The 21,349-nt window shown below is 34.3% G+C and overlaps 1 protein-coding gene across 4 annotated transcripts in view; it reads right to left on the bottom strand.

Moving 5' to 3' along the window:
* Nucleotides 1–21,349, bottom strand: part of GMDS (GDP-mannose 4,6-dehydratase) — a 289,893-nt gene that overhangs the window by 223,284 nt on the left and 45,260 nt on the right. The gene's annotated exons all lie outside the window — the stretch shown is intronic.

Here is a 21,349-nt window from a genome sequence, read left to right as displayed (position 1 = left end):
ACATGCTACTCATGAACTTTGGCAAGAACCGCCTCTGACACATGTTATATTCCAGTGAATGACCCGAAATGTTTCTGCCATTTGTCTTATTTTTGATTCATTACCAGAATCTATATTTCAATGTTTAACAGTAATCAATTCAGAAACAATATGAAAAAAACCCAGGGTGACATTTTCTAGAATATAAATTCTATAATGATTATAAAACTTGATTGCAATATATTCCTGAATTCAACATAATCCTAAGCATTTTACTGAGAGATAAAGATCACTGAAAATTATATTAACGTAATTAGGTTTATAGTAATAAATTCCTTATTTTATTGTCACCATTAATTAATTTGGTCAGCATTATAAAGAGGATTTTATTAAAAATATTTTAGAATCATAATGATAATTTTAACATTAGGAAAAAGTCAGGGTTTTGTACAATGCATACTTTACAAATATATTTATAAAACATATTTATTTGAGTTTTCATTATCTCACCATCTCTATATTGCTGCAGCACAGCTAGGACAGATAAAATTTGAAATGTAGCAGTGTTGATGATTAGTGACACTATAATGCTCTAAAAGTTTTCATACATAGTGAAACCCAGCTGTGCTAAATGCTTTAAATGCTTTTTTAAAAAGGCAGGGTGTCTTGCAGAACCTCTACAAAAAACTTCCACAAGGGAACTGTAAAAACATAGCCAATTAATTCTGCTTTATAGATATCATGGGAATCAATGGCTGTGAATAAAATGTGAACAGAGAAATGTGACCATTTTTTTCTATTTTAACAATTTATAATTAATTTTATGTGTAATTTTTATTTTATTTTATTTTTATTTTTATTCCATTTATATCCCGCCCTTCTCCGAAGACTCAGGGCGGCTTTACAAATTTAGCAGTTCTAAGTGCAGCTCTAAGTGCATTCAACTGAAATATATTAATATATTAAAAGACTAGCAATACTTTAAAGTAGGTATGGTTGGTAAAAGCAAACATTCCTGTCAATAGCTTTTTCCTTATTAGGATCAACCAAAAAAACCAAGAAAATGTTCAGGTTTTTGAATTCTCCAAAACTCATTCTTTTCACTGTAGTTATGAATTTTTTATTTACAAAGGGAGGGGGAAGGGAAATAAAACAATAAGGAAAGCTAACATAGCTAGAATTACCAACTAATAAATACTATTTCAGAATTATAGCTGAGATACCAGCAGACTACCAGATGGATAAGCAAAACAAATGAAATTGAATATAATATTTATAGTTTGAAACATATTTATAGTTTGAATTCCTTGAATTTTTTTTAAATGTCTGAGGTTCCTCTCTCTGACAGTGTCATAATGCACATCCTTTATAGCCACTTTTACCCCATATATCTGTCGTTGAATGGCATGAAGATGCTACTCCATATGTGCAGCACATATTAAAACAAGCTTCTTTTTATATAAAGAAGGAACCCTAAGTAAGTGCCCACAGAAATTAAATTCTCTAGTTTCCTGAATCCTAGAATTCTAATCCCCCATACACACACTCTATTCATTAACCTTTAGGAAAGTAAATCCCAAATATGAATATCAATATCTGATTCTCAGCATCTCCCACAAATATTCTGATCAGGAATGGTGAACTTGAACAGAAGCTAAGCATCAATTTAAAAGAATGCAAAACTGAGTAAATGTGGAGTTAGAGTATTATTTAAGAAAAGTCTAAATCAGATTATTTTTTAATCTCGTCTTTTGTCCAGAAACCCAAGACGTTTCTTCTTCCAATTTTTCCCCATAACAGTCCTATGAAATAAATTAGGCTCAATATGAGTGATTTGCTAAAAGTCATTCATCAAGCTTCTATGGCTGAGTATAGCACTGAACTTGAGTCTCACCTGCCTTAGGCAAGACTGTTTTTTTTAATTATTTTTTTCCATATTGGGCATTCAACCATCACACAGAAAACCAACACAGTTGGTTTAATAATGGCAATAGAGTATTCCTCAAATTTAGCTGATAATCTGATAGCTACTTTTTGGCCACTTAGGGAGACATAATTATGTCTCATATCCCTATTCTTTAGATTGGAAGGGTGGCTAATAATTGATGTTTTTAGCAATTTACAAATGAATCACTAAGATGGAAAGTAGACCTGGTTCTGGAAATGTGGGAGGGATGAACAATCTGTTAAGGGAGAAGTTTGATAAAAGATTACTTAGTCCTGATAAAGAAGAAAGTGTGAGAAAGAAATTCAAAAGGATCTGCCTCAGTTTTGCTTGGTATAAGATGCAGTAGAAAGATACTCTATCAATTCATAATATTGGATACTCTATATCCACCATTATGAAATGATTTGAGAAGCTGATAAAGGACTTTATTGTATCTAGCCTCCCGCCAGCATTTGACCCGCTTCAGTTTGCCTACCAACCAATTCGCTCTAGGAGGATGCTATCTCTTCTGTTCTCCATCTGAGCCTGAAGCACTTAGAGGAAAGAAATACTCACGTGCGTTTGTTGTTTGTTGACTTCAGTTCGGCATTTAACACAATCATTCCCCAGCATCTAGTAGACAAACTGGGCCTTTTAGGCTTAAACACCCCTTTGTGCAACTGGATTCTGGATTTTCTTACCACAGGCCCCAATATGTGCAAACTGGAACAAATACCTCTAATACCATTTCCCTGAGCACAGGTTCTCCTCAGGGCTACGTCCTAAGTCCACTGCTGTTCACCCTGTTGACCCATGACTGTTGTGCTAGGTTTGCCACCAACCATATTGTAAAATTTGCAGATGATACAACAGTAGTGGGCCTTATTCATGATGACAATGTGGAAGCTAATCGCAAGGAGGTTGAGGGGTTGGTGAACTGGTGTAAAGAAAACAGCCTAGTTTTAAATACCAGTAAAACCAAAGAAATCATTGTCGATTTCAGAAAAGGCAGGCACAGCCACACTTCTCTGTGCATTAATGATTCACCTGTGGAGATGGTTACCAGCATCAAATTCCTGGGTGTGCAGCTAACAAGTAGGCTGGCTTGGTTGCTCAACAGTGAGAAACTAGTGAAGTGGGCACAGCAGCGCCTGCACTTTCTGCATCACATGAGAAAAGCTCATTTTCCTTCCCCTGTACTGACCACTTTCTACAGGGGGACGATTGACAGCATCCTGTCATACAGCATCACAGTCTGGTTTGGAAACATCACTGCTTCAGACAGGAAGGCGGTGCAGAGAGTGGTGAGGATGGCTGAAAAGATCATTGGCATTTCCCTCCCTGCCATCCAGGACACAGCACAGAAGCGTTGTTTGAACAGGGTCCGTAAGATTATCTGGGACACTACTCATCCTCTTCACAACCTGTTTTCCTTGTTACCTTCTGGGAGAAGGCTTCGTGGTATCCATAGCAGAACATCCAGATTCAACCATAGTTTCATTCCATACAGCATTAACCTTGTGAACTCTCAGGCTTTCTCTTTCCATTACATATTCAAGTTGGACAGTATTTAATATTTTATTGTTATGTATATGTAGGGGTGTGGGTCTATACATATGTTATATAGTATGTTTTGGGGGTATGTCATGTATGTGTCTCACTTTGAGAGTGGGCAACTAAATTTCATTTTTGATGTGCGCCATTGTGCCCACAGTAAAATGACAATAAAGATTATCTTTTCAGGCTTTCAGTACTTTGTTCTGATAACCACAGTGATAAAAGAACTTCTGAAATCTTTGTTGTTCCTATTACTGTTCAATGTTTACAGTTATCTCCAAAAGCTTATCAACTTTCAATTCTCAAATTTCAGGTCATAGGCTATGAAATAGCTACCAGTTCAAGTAAGGGGTCACATGTGTGCATATGACACATTCATGAAATCACCCAAACTCAAAGTTGATTATGCTGAGATTGTATTTATTAAAATTCTGAGGGGCAGAGTTTCTCACCTAATGTCTTTATTTGACTGATACATATCATAGTTTAGTAAGCAATAAGAACCAACAGCTATTATAACACGGATTAATATTATCAACTATTGTGATTGTAGATGGATAATGATATATGAGTAAAAATGCCACCTATTTAAACTCATTTTTAAAAATACTGTCGTTCTAAATAAAAATAAAACAAAATCCTTTATTGAGTTTTCTTTGCTAATTTAATACTATAAGAAACATCATTCTTTTCAGATGGTCAGCTAGTAAAGTAAGTAAAGAATACTGGCAATGGAATAAAATATATTAAAATATTATAAGTAAGATTTAAACAGATTGTTGAGTACTTCCAGGTAACTTAGAGGAATCTGGATTTCTGTTAATCAAGGAACACTATTCTTTTCAGCTGCCTTTTCAAAATGAGATTGCCAGGATATTGTACATTGTATTCTTATAAAAAGTTTGCGATCTGTATACAAATGCCAAATAAAAATTTCACTTTAAATTGTTTAAAACAGATGTATTAAGATAAACCCCCCAACTAATTTTTAAAAATACACTTTGGAAAGGCAAGCAGAAAAATATTCAACAGGTCATCCCTTCCTCAAGAAAAACTTACCAAACATGAAAAAAAAGCCTTAAGGTTGAAGAAATTCTTCCAGTCAATAGAATTATGTAAAATTTACATGGACTAAAGAAAAGACTAGCAAATTAGTACATCTTCATTGGAAAGGAAATGTGAATACAAGAACCTGTAACAGATTCTAAACTGAGATGGGAATGCCAAAATGAGCCAGGTGGCAAATTGGTTTAAATCTGCTTTTTTACATAAAAGTTATGACTTGAAAAAAGACAGGTAAGATGCCTTCCTGGCATTTACAGGCACCAATGAAAAAGAAACCAAATGAAATGAAACACAGGCGGAAATGAAGAACAACAAAAATTTTGGCTATTCTGAAATCAGCTGCAATATCAGGGATTTATTTTTTTTAAAAAAAAATCAAGATCAGGCACTTAAAATTCTATCTTATACTACACAGTTTCTTTAAGGTCCAAATACTACAGGAAATAAGTGCTTATCTGTGAAAGCCAGAAAAATAACAAAGGTACAGGGGGCATTTTCTATTCTTTTGCTGTTCTGCCCCCAACTGTGAAGTGTTCGGCGCTTCCTCTTGGTCCCAGCCATTCACCGTGCATTTGGCTTTAATCAGGTAGAGGGCAGGAACTCAACATCCTGCAGCCTTGCTCTGATTAGGAGGAGTCAAATTCTACAAATTGGCATATTCTTCCTTTGCTCTTGCTTATTTGATGAATCATTTGTTTTAAATAATTTCAAAGGAACACTCGAAAAGTAGCAGACCAAGATTGTTACTATTTTCAAGTCTATTTATAATATCCCCAAGAAAAGAAGGTAGATTATTTTCTTTTCAACAAACTAATGCTTCAACATTCTCTTACATTAATGCCACAGAGCAATTATCATGTTGGAAAACCTGCTGACTACTAAAACCACCAATCTATAAAACGTCAAAGACTGGATCTTTAAAAAAAAGCAGTATAAAGTAATAAATTTGAAAGTGCTTTATTGATATAAAGTCTAATAACTTTATATGAATTATTTTTGGAGGGATGATTTATACGGAAGACACATAAATCGTTGAAACAGAATATTTGGTTCAATGGTGGTTCACATGTATTGTATATACTACAGAAGGTGTAAAAATAATTCAAGAATTAACTGAATCTTGAATCATAATGCTGGAAAATAAATGGAGACACTGGATGTACCAATAGATATAATTAATTTATTATACATTATTTGTTCTAGCATCCACTTAAGTACTGAAATAATACCTTCAAGTCTTCCTTCCTTTCTCCCTCCCTGCCTGCCTTTCTTTCCTCTGAAAGTACCAATTATTATTTGCAATAGATCAACCTCAGTAACCTTATGAATAAATTGGCTAGAAATATTTCTTCCATATCATTAAAGAATATTGGGAAAAATGCACAATAAAATTGATAGAAAGCCCAGCACCTGTGATTATAGTAATTTCTTTCCCCAAATTCAAATCAAGAATATTGCTCCTCAAATGAAAGAGCCCCACAATGGTTTGTATCCAATGGTGTTCAAATATGATTGAAATTTAGAAGATACCCTGGACTGGATTTAAGGCAGAGGTTTAGCTTCATTACATAAAGACTGCAAGGTCTAACTGCAAAGACTGGATGAAGTAACAAATTACAAAATAATCAGCATTCTTCCGTTGTGACGAGAGATATGGAAAACAGAGAACCTCACCTCATAGGAATAGTACTTTATTATTATCCTCATCTAACCTCTCCTCTTTTGTGGAATCTACTCCATAAAATGATTGATGGCAGAGAGGAAAGATAGTTTAGGCAGAGACAAGTCACTTCAGTTTCCACAATATCACGTTTGGTGGGAACTGCAAAAGAACATACTTGATGATACACATTTATATTTTATCTTATAATACTAAAGAACCAATACTAGACAGACTGACTATAACAGAGTTCAATATACTGTATATCTCCAAATGAATATGTTTTCTTCATTAATCATCTACTTAGTAGGACTGTGCGGCTTTTAAAATGATTTGGGAATTACCTCAGATTTTATGTGAATTGCTACTAATTCAAACAGCCATGTTCTTTTTTAGGCTTTTTCTTTTTTCTTTTGCATGCAGACTGAAAAATGTTTTCACTGCTTTTCAGTCTCATGCAGAAGCCTGGAGGAAAAAATGACATGCTACTTTAATAAGAAAGAGGTGCTGAGGTATTTTCTAAAGACACACAATTATAATACTTGTCATTTGTGTTAAGTAATTTGTTGCAATATAAAGGGACAAGAAAAATGGCAAAACTGTTTGGAGATAAACTGTCTTTTATAGATTTGTAGAGCAGACTATATCTGAAAACTTCAAGCAGTATGATCCAATATGTGTCCTATGTGATTTAATTTCAAGGACAATAATCCATAGTCCATTAGCCACATATGTTGAGCCCCATTTTTGCAGCCCTCTAAGATTAAGTCCCCAAAACTCAGCACCAAAAAGTTAAAAATCAACAGTGTTATTTTTCTGCACATGTTGAAGAAAGAACTAAGTATGTTTTTACTTTTTTTAAAAAAAACCCAACCTCCAAGTTAAAATCAAGGCAGAAAATGCCTTGTTATATCTCTAGCATTAAGATGCTTGAAAAAAGAGGAAAAATTCTGACTACGTTTTTATTTTAATTAATCAAAATTCCAGCAATTCTTTACACAAAAAAAAAGTTCTCACCAAAATGCAAAGATATAATTTTAGCAATTTTAACAAAGAAAAGTCTCTTTTCAAAGTTTAATTATTTTTTCCATCAATATAATAGTAAAAATATACCATGATACTACAATTTAGTTCATCTGGACACTGCTAACATTAGGTATTAAAACTCAGAGGAACTAATAAAAGGGAAAAAAATTAATTAAAAGTATATTACAATCAATATGAAAGACCCATTTAAAATAAGTTTGTTGGATAATTGCACATCATTCTTTCTTTGTCATTTTTAGATGTGGTTTTAGTTCATTTTGGAAACAGTGTTAAGTAATTAGGCCCACATATATAGCTTAGTGTGTACATACTGTACCATGTTTTTATCAGTTATTTTGCATTTGTTTTAAAGGTTTGGATTCTCCAAAGCATCTGAACAATGTTTAAACCTAGTCCATAAAATTATACAATTCTGTGAGTCAAGAAAAAGTAATTACTGTATCACAGCATAAAAGGTGTCAATTTTTTTCCTATTATACTATATGGCATGAAAATGACATTTTTTTTAAAATTTCATTCGCATTTATATATTCCTGGATATTTTATGTAACTCCATGAAACTGTTAGCTTGGGACAAAGGTCATTTGGAAGGGATATGCCATTAAGAACTTACAAAAGCTTGCTTCTAACTTCCCTAATATAAGAGGAAGCAACTCTCAGTAAAGGAAGGATGCCCATGTTAAATAAGGAAATGAGTTTGCAGGATGTACACGTTGCTTTCTATTAAGGGCAAGCAATTTCAACAACAATAACAACAAAAAGCAATAGAGAATATTTTAGAGATTAACTACTAATAGTTTATATATAAAAAAAGTTTAAATTGTTTCAGTAAAATTATTTAGCCCAAAAACTGCTGTTTAACTAAATACATTCAGTTAACTATTGGTGTGAAAATTGATTTTCACCTCTCTCTCTCTCTCTCTCTCTCTCTCTCTCTCTCTCTCTCTCTCTCTCACAATGCAATTGATGCTCCATGAAACTAAGATTTAACAAAAGCATGCACTATATACAGTATTTTGGAGAATTTGCAATATTTTTTAATATACTAGCCATGTAATCATTTCTCTTGACATGTCACCTTTCTGTTCATTTGGTATTTCTAGTAGGCCAGTTTGGTTTCCTCAGTACTCACTAAGCCTTCATGGTGTACTAGCTTCACTCTAACCCTGTCTTCTTCACTGTCTATATATTCTATTGTTTTGATGGTATTTCATCTAACTAATATTTTCTTCACTCTAATGATGTATTCACTTCTTGACTTTAGTGTGCTTGATGTTGTCAGCATAAAGGATGCCCAGGTGTTTATAGTGATCATTTTCAACTAGACTCTTGTTCTTATTTCTATAGGACATCTTGATTCCTGCAATTTTCACTATTTTCTCACATTGATGGGTTGATGGAGAGTGTGGAACTCTTGTCCAATCCAAACTCCATTGCAATACTTGGGCTGTATACGTGGACAGTTGAGCAGAGATTTCATTGTCTTTCCATGGAGCTTCAGAAAATCCATGTAAAGGAGGTGAGATAGCCTTGTAGATGTTTTTGATGTTTGGTAGCTATGGCCTGGCTTGTTGAGTACTGTTGACAGAAGAATCAGTACAATGACCAACAGTAATGGTGAAAGTGATCTCTTTGAAAGATTTCTTTTTTGATGTTAATCTTTACCAGTCTATTACTATTGACCAGTAACTGTGTCTCCATTGTGTTTTTGATATTTTCAAATGTTTCTATTTCTAAGAGTTGTAATCAATCCAAGCAACATTCAAGTTGTCTTCCTTCTCTTGCTGTTTTTGTCAATTAGGAGCTGATCTTCTGTTCATCTGCTGTTTGAGCAGTTTCATTTCTGCTCAGATAGAAAGCCCTAATAAGCAGGCATATACATAGAATGAAGGCTATTGATAAGCACATTTAATTTGTGCTTAGATTGTAAGCCGCCCTGAGTCTTCGGAGAAGGGCGGGATATAAATGGGATTAAAATAAATAAAAATAAAAAATAAAGTATTGGATTACATAAGTTAGGAATTTGAAAGTTGTTGGTAAGCAGGTAGCTGGTCTGTAATTGCCTGGTGCTGTCCCTTTTGCTGGATATTTCATTGTCAGGTAGCTTTTGTGAGATGTTAATCAAACTTCAATTTCACCTCCTTGCAATATATTGTTAAACTGCTCTTGGGAAGTAGGGAGAAGGACTCAAGTGATGGATTAGCCTTGAATCATTGTGTAGCCACAAGTGATCTAGGCTGTTTACCCCCTCCCCCCAAGCTCCATAGAACCTTATCTATGTTCCCATGAGAAGGTAAGCAATCTGAGGAGATTCCTGTATTATAGGCAGAATACAATAAAATAGTTAGCTTGAACTCTACTACTGTAGTTCTGGTTGTTAGTGTTTGACTTGGCAATGAGTGGTTATAGACCAATCAGATATTTCAACCAAAAACTATGCAGTTCACCTTCACCTGGTGCTGACCAATTCTTGATCTTCCCTGTCCTTTACCATTTCTGCTGTTATTGTAACTGCCTATAGTGTGCAATTTAAGATTTATATCTCTTGATCTTCTTGGCTATAGCTATTATATGCTGCATTATTATATTCAGTGATTCCTTAATGTTCCTTGTTTCTAAGTGACATTTCGGATCAAGTATTCTTGGTCTTCTTTTTCTTCAGCTTCTTTCATCTGTTTTAGCTTGCTAAATGCTGATCTTATTTTCCAACCTGTTCTTCCAGTTTGCTGGTACATTGTTTAGTTCTTTTCTGTTGATTTTGCATCCAAGATATATTATTATTATTATTATTATTATTATTATTATTATTATTATTATTATTATTATTATTATTATTATTATTATTATTATTATTATTATTATTATTAAATGTACTGGCTGCCCAAATCCAATGGATACCAATATATTCTTTTGCTATTAAATATTATACATAAGTATTAGGTGTTGTATATAATGTTTTTAAATGCAGAATTTAACATTCTTAACAAAATAGTAATTTTGGTGATGTGACATAAGTAGAAAAAGTGATTAAATCTGTCAAGTGACTGTCATTTCTAAAAATATTAAATACTTAGAAATTAAATCAGAATCAGTGATTCCTAGAAGTATATTTTAATTCTCAGTGTATTTGGTACAATGATATATGCATGTGTTTGTGTATATATATGAATGTGATTTTGTGATTGTGTATTCATTTTGATTTGTACTAAGGATAAAATACAGCTACTTTATCATTTATTTATCAAATTTATACACCATCCATCTCATTAAGCGACTTCATAGTGTAATTCATTTTACCAGGTCATCGGGATCCATGGATTTTATTGAAGCTTATTTTCAAAATTCATGTTTTTGGGTAAACAGTCAAATGTATTATTGACCTTTGGAATGTACAGTATCTAATTCTTCAACACTACTTCAAAGTTTTCTAAAACTATCAGTTTGTTCTTTAGAAATATATGCACAATACCTGCACTATTTGGAATAGTATGCATTTGAAGCTAAAAAAATAGTATTGTATTTACATTTTTTAAAATAGAAATTTTTAAAATAGAAATATGCACAAATTATGCCCATATGCTACAGTCTTGTAGATAAACCCAACAAACCTATTTTTCAAAATGGCAAAGACTGTTTCTGACTCATTTCATGCACTCAATCAAGTCCTGATATAAATGACACTACCAAAAACCATACTAAAAATTTAATTCTTTTTATCCATTTTAATTTGCTTATCTTGCAAAGGTTTTTTTTTTAAACTTAGAACTGATGTCACTGTTGTATCTCATAATAAGTCAGTGGATAAATCTATGCATACGCTGGATAAAGTAGAAGGAAGGAGGAAAAAAAAGTAGAGGGGAACCCTGTAAAACATTTGAAAGCTGCCTTTGTTAAACAACACCCCCATTCATTTTAAAGAATTGCAGTCTTTGGCTCTTTAGCTAGTTTTCACCATTACAGTCTGCTTATCAAAGCACTTTATCAGTAGCATAGGAATACGGGTTAACCACCTCATTCAGCTTTAACTTCCCAGCTAGCAGTCTGTCACCAAACAGCTGTTTTTTAATATATGCACTATGTGATGCAGAGCTACTGACAAGTACACCATTGTATTAGGGAACTTGTTCATTTTTGGGATTGGTTTGATTTAAATGCTCAAAGAGAAGGGAGAAAAAACATTATTTGGAGTTTTAAAAGGAAGTTTCATTATCACCAAAGCAACTTGCATGTGTATTCAACTGGTATAGATTTAAAATTCATCACTTGTGGCTAGGTTGTAAAACACGAGATATTCTGCATGTATCCTATTGACTGAGAAAGCATCTGGAATTAGTGGTAAACAGTGCAATAATAACGTATGAACTAATAATTTATGGTTCAATATAATCAGTTCACGAAAGTTTTCCATCATGGTGTTCTTTAATCAGCTGTATCTCTGATTATTTTTCAACCACGTATTCCAATTACATTAAAAATATGCTTGTTTGCTAAGTACGTATGTTTGTATACATGCATGCATTTGTAATAGTACTCTGTCTTTCCATCTCTAGGGAACCCAAGACTGCCAACAGTCAAAATAAGAGGGATGAGGAGCTCATCCAAAAGCTAAACTATTAAACTCAGTTGAACAGAAGCTAAAAGCATTTTAATGCAAAAGGGCTGGTTAAAGAGGTCCTGATTCATTTTGCCAAATATTTTATAAAATATATCACTGGAGGTCTGTTTTACTGGTTTGGGACAAATTATTAGGACAAATTGTGTCTTGTCTCAAACTCAAATTAAGGTTTCCAAATCCTTTCTCGTTGCATTTCAGTGTAATTGAAATGCCAGCCTTAACTTCGGTATTTCCGATGTCCGTGTGTATTTGGTTAATAAAGCTATTTTAAAATACAGTATTTTTTATTTCATTTATAGAAAATAAGTACATCCAGAAAATTGTTTCAATAAAAGTTCAATGATGTTACCTGCAGAATTTGCTGGCCCTCCCCCAAGAGAGGAGAGATTGGAGAAAAAGAGAAATTAAGAGAGCACTGTCAGCTGTTTGCCTAGCCCACCCTTGGCTCCCAGCCCCAGACTGCCAGCATGATTGCATTGCTCTTGATGTGTAGAAGAGCAGTTTTTTCTCTCTTGAAATTCTTCCCCACACTCTGCTCTGCAGATGGAGAAAAAAAAAAACACCACAGCTCAAGCACAAGATAACTGCACACAGACTAATGATGATCACAAGACTGAGGGACACTGCAAAGGTCATAAATGGCCCATAAAGTTATTTTTTTTCAGTACTACTGTAACTCTGAATGGTCATTAAATTTATGGTTGGCAAGTGAGAACTGCTTGTATACTTATTGAGACAACGATGCCAAATTGTGTAATTAAAATTCCTCACTGTTTGTATAACAACTGACTAAGAACTGCAATTTTGATACACTTTAAGAACAAACACATATTTTAGGGCATGAATAGAATAATTACAGATAAAAAGTGAAGAACAAATGAAGCACTCTGCATATTTATTGCAGGATGTATGCTTCTCCATCACCAAAACACTATTGTCTGAAATGACATTATTCGCGCATATTTCCAAACATTACCATGTGTTAATAGCATGGGCATCAGCACCAGTAGTATGTTTTTTGTTATTGGAACATTCTAATCATTTAACTATAATAGTATCAATTCTAGTGACTTTTTTTTATTTGGGACTTAGTATGAAAGTACATGAAACTAAAAATATGATAGCTGCATATGGAATGTCACTATCCAGAATTAATTAATGGGGAATACTTTGAAATGAAGTTTTTCAATGTTTATTCATTTGAATAATTACATATTTGTTAAATAATCATAATTATCTTATTGTCCCTGCACTTATAAAGTAGATGCTATGTTTTTAATGCAATTTTATTTTAATACTTTGTTCACTTTCCCTGTAGGAAGAACTCTTCAAAGAGATGCAGAAGAAGTTGGTGCTCCAATTTCTACATAAAGTACATGTCTAATTCATGTGCTGTGGGCACTTTTCTCATATGATTCTTTGAAAAAATAGTCTTTTCTGTTAGTATTTTGTTTAGGGCAACCTTTGTTCATTTGCTAAATCTTTACCTAGACTTAATCTAGTTGTTACAAATGACATATGTGTTTATCTTGTTTTAGGAATCTACAAGTTTATAAAATGCCTTTTTAAACATAAAGGTAAACTTTAACATGCAAAAATGGCAGCATTATAAAACAGCTAATATTTAGAATCCAATTAAATTGCTGTAAGGGTTTAAATTTATTTATAGCAATCTGTTAATTAAGTATCCATATTTTCCCCACTATACAGAAAGAGTATTTGCTGATTTACAGCTATTCAACATCTTACATCATCGTCATAGTTTCCTTTCCTGGTTTCTTATGATGATCAGATTAGTCGTCGCTTAGAGGTTTTATGTAATTAACTCTAGGCATACAGCTAAAAGGAATTGTTAAGACCTGGGTACAGAGCAGCAATAGAGAGACAAAGTGAGAAAAAAAGGCAGAAAAAATGAGGATAAAATTTAAACATCAGTGAGAACTTGAAGGATTCTGATTTTAGCAATGAGACTTGCCAAGTCAGGGAGTTGACTAAAAGAAGCCATTTATTATTATTTCTTCATTGAGTGTTGTGAGCTGCCCAGAGTCATTGCGAGTCAGGTATCATACAAATTTAATAAATTATTATAATATTCTAATTCTAGTCTTATTTTGAATAACTTACTCTGGCAACTCATTTGAACCACCTTAAAAGCTTCAAACATTTGTGAACATATATACTGTATTTAAGATTGCATCTGTAAAGTCTGAAGATATATATTTCCTTTCCCTCTCCATGTGTGTATATATGTACGTACATATATGCCCCCCATAGTTGAGTGACCCAAAGTACCTGACCTAGTGAGAAAAACCATGAAGATACACATTTCATTATCTTACTATCTCACAAATTGTGCCTCCACAAATGGAACAAATCAGCTACTTTCACTTGCAATCCATTTATTTAGAGCTAAAGCTGTATTCTGCAGAATCTTCAAAATTCTATTAAAGCAAGATTTATCATTTTAATGTATATTTATATGCAAGTTATACAAAACATCCTCTTTGAAATACAAATAAATCTAGGATAGCAAAAAAATCTACTTACTGGAACAGGATTAAAAATATTAAAGTGAACCATTTTAAAGGGATTTTTATACTTTCCTTCATACATACCACACAGAATACAAAAAAAAATTAGGTACACTAATAAAAATACTAAAATAATCCAGCAGTTTGCAAACAAAGTAAACTAAAGCCACATTTTTTAACATGAAGAATTGGAGGAAATTAATACAAGGTATGTATTACATATATATAATTGCACAATGTGAGTTCTGGTCCTGCCTTAGGCATGAAAGCCCACCCACCTCACAGAGTTGTTGTGGTGGGAAAAAACAGGAAAAGGAAGAGGAAGAACTATTTTGTTTGAAAAATGGCAGGAAGAAATCCAAAACCCACACACCAAAGATTTCTCTTTTATACCTGAATGTAGGAGACATTCTAAATACTGCATGCATACATATATAAAATAGTTACATTTTGATATTTTGTGCTTATATGCTTTTTTTAGTAGGGTCACATGGTATCACATGTAGCATTCCCTACAAATGATCAGAACAGTATCAGTTAGCCTTGGGACACTTTGCCGTATTTTGCTAGCACCCTAAAAGCATAATTAAAACCCAATTTTCCCTCAAACATACTAATGACATTCTATGCAAGATCTCTAGAGATCTCTAAGTCAATAAACCATGGTTAGCACAAGTGGTGTGTGTGTGTGTGTGTGTGTGTGGGTAAATATTTAAGAACCAGTTCTTCCAGCTTCACTGTCACCACTGCACCATATCCCTAGCTGCAGAACAGCTGATTGAGGCATTGTAGTTCAACTGTCTCTCAACTGGCTCATAAAATTCCGGAAACCTTAGCTTAAATTTGTTATGCTTATGCTACAATAAGCATCTAGAGCAACTAGAATCTAGATAAATTTGTATACCTTGATAGTTCATTTTCTAGAAATGTGAAAATAGGTATAGTACAGGATTTGTAAGCTATAAAAATGCTGATAGATCATGGGCAGTTATGTGATCAGCTGCAAGAACGAAAATCCATGGAAAGAAGTGAACTGTTTGGTTTCTTCCCAATTTGTTATATTGAAATGAGAACTTGGTATATCAAGCAAAACTTAAAACAGATTGAATGCAATGGAAACTGGTTACTCAATGGTATTTGGTAAAACAAGAAGACATAGGGTTAAGAATGAAAAAGTGATGAATGAATGCAGCTTGAATGTAGCAGTGAGTGATCAGTACAAAAAAAAAGTACACAGAAGTGGTTTGGTCCCATTAAGAGAATGAATGACAGCTGATTTCTAAAACATGAAGGAAGAGAATTAAGAGGAAGGGGAAGTTCAAGAAAGTTATGGTTGAATGGAACTGATGAGGTATTCAAAAAGAGAGAGGTGAGAACTTTAAGGAACAAAAGGCAATAAACGCATCACAGCATGGATATGGTGAAAACATGGATGATTTCCTTGCAATAGCAATAGCACTTAGACTTATATACCCCTTCACAGTGCTTTACAGCCCTCTCTAAGTGGTTTACAGAGTCAGCATATTGCCCTCAACATTCTGGGTTCTTATTTTACCGACTTCAGAAGGATGGAAGGCTGAGTCAACCTCGAGCCGATCAGAATCGAACTGCTGGCAGTCAGCAGAATTAGCCTTTAATACTGCATTCTAACCACTGCGCCACCACGGCTCTTCAAAGGATAGACATGCACAGAGAATATAGCAAACAGAATTAATGTAAACCAAATAGCCATACTGTATTTCCTTTCCTCTTCTTAGGACTTTAGCTTTTTTCTGTTATTATTTCTTATTTCTTCTGAGTGTTTTGTGTAACATGGTTTATCCTGAAGTAGAACAACATGATGGATTCGTACATATGTACCAACAAATACAGTATGATTCTTTCATACTGTTTAGAGATAGGCAGATTCTTCAATCCATATGCTAGATATAAAGAAGGAATTAAATGGGTTTAGTAGGTTCCTGTGAAATTCCTTGCAAGTCAACTCCATAAAAAGTACATGAATGGTGACTACTATCACCAAAGGATGGAAATACATTAGAAATGTAGTACTTCATAATATCAGTTATTAACATGATAGATTAACACAATTGTTGTTGTTGTTAGCTGCGAAGTCGTGTCCGACCCCTCGCGACCCTATGGACAACGTTCCTCCAGGCCTTCCTGTCCTCTACCATCTTCTGGAGTCCATTTAAACTCAACCCTACTGCTTCAGTGACTCCATCCAGCCACCTCATTCTCTGTCGTCCCCTTCTTCTCTTGCCCTCAATCTTTCCCAGCATTAGGCTCTTCTCCAGTGAGTCCTTCCTTCTCATTAGGTGGCCAAAGTATTTGAGTTTTAGCTTCAGGATCTGGCCTTCTAAAGAGCAGTCAGGGTTGATCTCCTCTAGGACTGACCGGTTTGATCACCTTGCACTCCTTCCTTAAGCTAACATTTATGTACTCATTTCCATCCCAATTGGATCCATCCCATATCTTTCTTTCGATTCAGTTATGGGGAAAAATATTCCCTACCTTTCTTGTTATCTTTGTTATCTTTCAGTTGAATATGAGCAGTAATGGAACCCACTGAATTCCAGTCAGCTGCATTAATGGTGCAAGTGTTGCTATTCAATCTTTGAGTCATAATCATTGAGTCAACTCAACCATAATAAACATATTTATTATATATTAAATCAATTTACTTCATCATTCTCTAATTTAAAAGAGCTCATTCTTTGTAATTCTATAAATCCTGAGAAATACTGTTCCCTTTTTCACTCATTGCTGACAAGTAGTGTGTTAATCTATCATATTAATAACTGATGTTATGAAGTACTATATTTCTAATGTATTTCCATCCTTTGGTGATAGTAGTCACCATTCATGTTCTTTTTCATGCATTATTACATATATGTAAGTTTATTTCTATCCTTATTTGACTGTGGATGAGTGACCAACCTCATGTACATTATCAAGACATAGGCAGTGGATCAGGAGAGGTTACCTCATATAGATCCTTCTGTCTAAATCTGATGCAGCATCAAACTAGACTGGAAAAGCAAAAGATAAAGATTTGCTTCCCATAGAAAGTCAATAGGGAATCCATCATCCACGTAAGGAAATCCAGCTATATGGCACCAATTTTGTGAAAGATGCTGATGTTGGGTCAAGAGATAGGATACTTAAAGAGATTTTAATATCATGAATTATGGCATCCAACTGTTTAGGCAAAGATCTGAAGTACTATTCTTCAATAGCTTCACTCTTACCTGGACTGTACATTTCAGAAGATGGCTTTCAGGGACTTTTTTTTAAAGTTCCACTGCTTTTAATCTATGGGACCCCATAGTGATCCAGTCTGTAACCCTTGTCATATGTCTGTATAATACCACTGAACAAGATCATCAGGGAATCTGGACTTGAATGTTGCCAATATAGAACTGACACCCTGTCATTAGACAGATGAAAGGATGCCAGTGTCATACTAGTATAAGGATGCTGTAACAAGTTGGAGAAGAGCCAGGGAACCGAATGATTTGTTATAAGACAGTGATTTGTGGTTTGTGACTCATGAATGAGAGAATTATGAAATCTTAATCCCGGAACTATAGGCCACAATATTAGATGATGTTGCATTCCTCTCTAAGGAACACATGGACAGTCTTGGTATTTTCTCAGGTTCGTCTCTGTCACTCAGATTAAGTGTTACTCTGTCACTCCCATGCTTTTCTGTCACTCCCATGCAAATGTGATGCCAGAACTGTCTGAATTTAGCGGTCAAGTAAAGATTTGCCTTGTTACTTTTGGATTTGGGACTTAACAAATACAAACTAGCCATTTCCTACCACCCTTTGTAAAGATGTCTCGTTAGACTATTCTGTCCTGCTGTCACTCTAAAATTTTAAAATATTATTTTATGACTATTAATAATCATAATCCTCCCAAGATACTTAGGCTAGAAATCGGGTATAATTAATATTCAACCAATTAATCTTCAACCAATATTAAAGAACTCACTCTTAAGATTTTCAGTCACTGTTCACATGTGCTTGGGGCAAAAATAAATTTAGGTATACCTGTATCTGATACTTTGATACTCCTTTTGTCTCACAAACAGCACCTCCTGTGTGTTCCCAGTATTCTTTCAAGCCTCCATTTCATCCTCCCATTCACATTTCCCAAAACATGGTCTCAAGATGGCCATTACTTCTTTTTATTGTCCCAGCACTACAAGTCATCATAACTTATAGCTATTAACTGTATCTACTACAATTTTGCCTAATCCTAAATGTTCAAATGAGGAAAAGCATAGGTTAACTGTGAACTATTACAGAGCAGTTTTTATTTGCTCTGATTCTCTTTTCATTCATCTTTTTTTTTTAGATGTGATAGATTCCAGTTTATCTTCTGCTTCCCTTTTACTTCTTTTCTATTTTTTTAAACAGAAAAGAGATTGAGATCAATTATCAACACTTTCTTCTTTTCAACCACAGTTAAATATGATGTGATATGAGCCAAGACTTTATTAATCTGTACTCAGAATTCCCGCAATATTTTAATCTGAGTTCCATTTCAAATTGTTGATCCTCAACAGTGAATCTAGACACTGATTCAAATTATGCACAACTGTGCACCACTATTTAAATAAAATGATTCTGATAAGTGCTGTTGTTCTAGTCCGAAAGACCGGCATGGTGGCCTAGTGGTGAAGATGCTCACCTCCTACTCAGAAGATTGAGAGTTCAATCTTAGGGAGTGGCAGATGATTCTCTTCTAGGGCACAAAGAAAAAAAAATCTGCTGCAAACTTCACGTAGGCATCAGGAAGGGCATCCAGTTAGTAAACGCTCAGCTCCATCTAGTCACCCTGACTCTAGGGACTCCAGAGTTGTAAAAAGGTATTTATGACAAGTGCTAAATAGATAATATATGTATTTATATAGATCATAATGCATGAAAAAAACAAGGAACAGAAAGACACCATGTCCTCCTGCTTTATTCAGAGTTCAAAATTTTAGTCAGTTTAGAATCACAGCTATAGCAGCATCAAATACTTATCTTATAGAAACTCATGGGATGAGGTCATGTATATATTCATCCATTCACTTACAGTATTCATTCTACTTACATCTTCCCTATCATAGGGATTATCGTTAAAGTTTGGGTAATTTTTGGAAATAGATGTAGTAAAATCTTGAACTAGGACTGATTCAAGTCTATCCACAGCATCAGTAACTTTGGGCCACTCACATTTCCTCCTTCATGGAGTTATTGGAGGAATTAAAAGAATTAAAAGAAGGGAGAGCCTCATGGAAGTCACTTTGAAATCTTGGAGGGGAAAGAATATGAATCTAACAAATATTTTGGGTGAAAGTAGCTATATGATCCTTTTTGTTAACAACCAATACTGTTTTATTAATATAAATGTATGAACAAATGTATATTAGATGGATGATAGATAAACAGACAGGCAGAAAGATATACGGATAAATAGATGATGGACGCGGTGGCTCAGTGGGTTAGGACACTGAGCTTGTCGATCAGAAGGTCGGCAGTTTGGCAGGTTGAATCCTGAGTGCCGTGTAACAGAGTGAGCGCCTGTTACTCGTCCCAGCTTCTGCCAACCTAGCAGTTCGAGAGTACGCAAAAATGCAAGTAGAAAAATAGGGACCACTACGGTGGGAAGGTAACAGCGTTCCGTGCGCCTTTGGCGTCTAGTCATGACCACGGAGACGTCTTTGGACAAGCGCTGGCTCTTCGGCTTTGAAACGGAGATGAGCACCGGCCCCTAGAGTCAGAAACGACTAGCACGCATGTGCGGGGGAACCTTTACCTTTACCTTAGATGATGGAAGAATGAGAGCCAGTTCGGTGGTGTGGTTAAGAGACTGTGAGTTTTAGTCCTTCTTTGGGCACAATGCCAGCTAACTGACCTTGGATCAACCACTCCCTCTCAGGCTTAGGAAGGAAAAGTGGCACACCGTTCTCTCAGGCTACCTCCTTTTAATCCCCCTTCCCCCCCTTTTAAATATTGTTAGTTTTGGATTAATCTCAATTAGTCTTAGTTTTCAGTCAAATAACACAAAAAGTATATTTGAGTTTCAATCTAGAAAGAAGATTATTATTAGTGTTGAATAGGCAAAATCATAGCTAAGATATTAAGAAATCTTGCTATACCACATAAAACAAATGAGCTCCTCTTTTTTTGGTATAAATTCTAAAGTTTCAGTTTTTGTTTTCTGTTACATCTGAACTCTGCAGCTATATAGTTCATGAACAAGTTCAGATATAAAATCAGTTTTAACCTATAGCTTCACATCCAAAATGATTTCGGAAACATAGTTACTAAGTTTAGATTTAGCAAGAAATAAGTAATTGAAAATTCTGTGATTTTATGATTTACACAATGGGCAAGAAAAAAATGTTTTGCATGAGAAGCTACAAGCTTTGTTTGTATTTTAGTTTATTGAGAAACATAAATGTTTGATCACAGCCATCACAAAGCTCTCAAAATTGATGAATGCCTTTAATTTCTTCCATTGTATGGTAAGAACAGGGAGGCAATTTCTCTTTGATGTTTTTTCCCCACTAGTATAATTCAAATTGAAATCAAAGAATAGAAAAAATTATTTATATTTCTATTGAATCATGAAATAAAATGTTTTAACTTGACAGTGTAAGGATTTATAGGTAGTCTGTTCCAGCATATCCAGAAGCAAAGAAAAGGTTGTTATAGATCACTCACTTTTGATACCTGCATATTTTCTCATTTCACTTTTTATTATTTTCCTAACTAAATATATCTACTAGTTCCCTTGGGATGCTTGGCCTATTTTTCATGACAAGTCTGATGATTAAACAGTGAAACAGATGGTTTTAATCAAACTCTTTTGCATGTAAAATAATTTAACAGTAATTCTCTTTTTTATCAGCTGAGCAAAAAAAAAGAGGTTAAATCAGAAAGTGATAGCAATAAAAACATTTAAAC

The sequence above is a fragment of the Vipera berus genome (genome assembly GCF_964194415.1).
Source record: "Vipera berus genome assembly, chromosome: 3".
Classification (NCBI taxonomy): Eukaryota; Metazoa; Chordata; class Lepidosauria; order Squamata; family Viperidae; genus Vipera; species Vipera berus.
The sequence above is the reverse complement of the archived record's forward strand: the minus strand, read 5'-3'. Positions and strand labels throughout refer to the sequence as shown.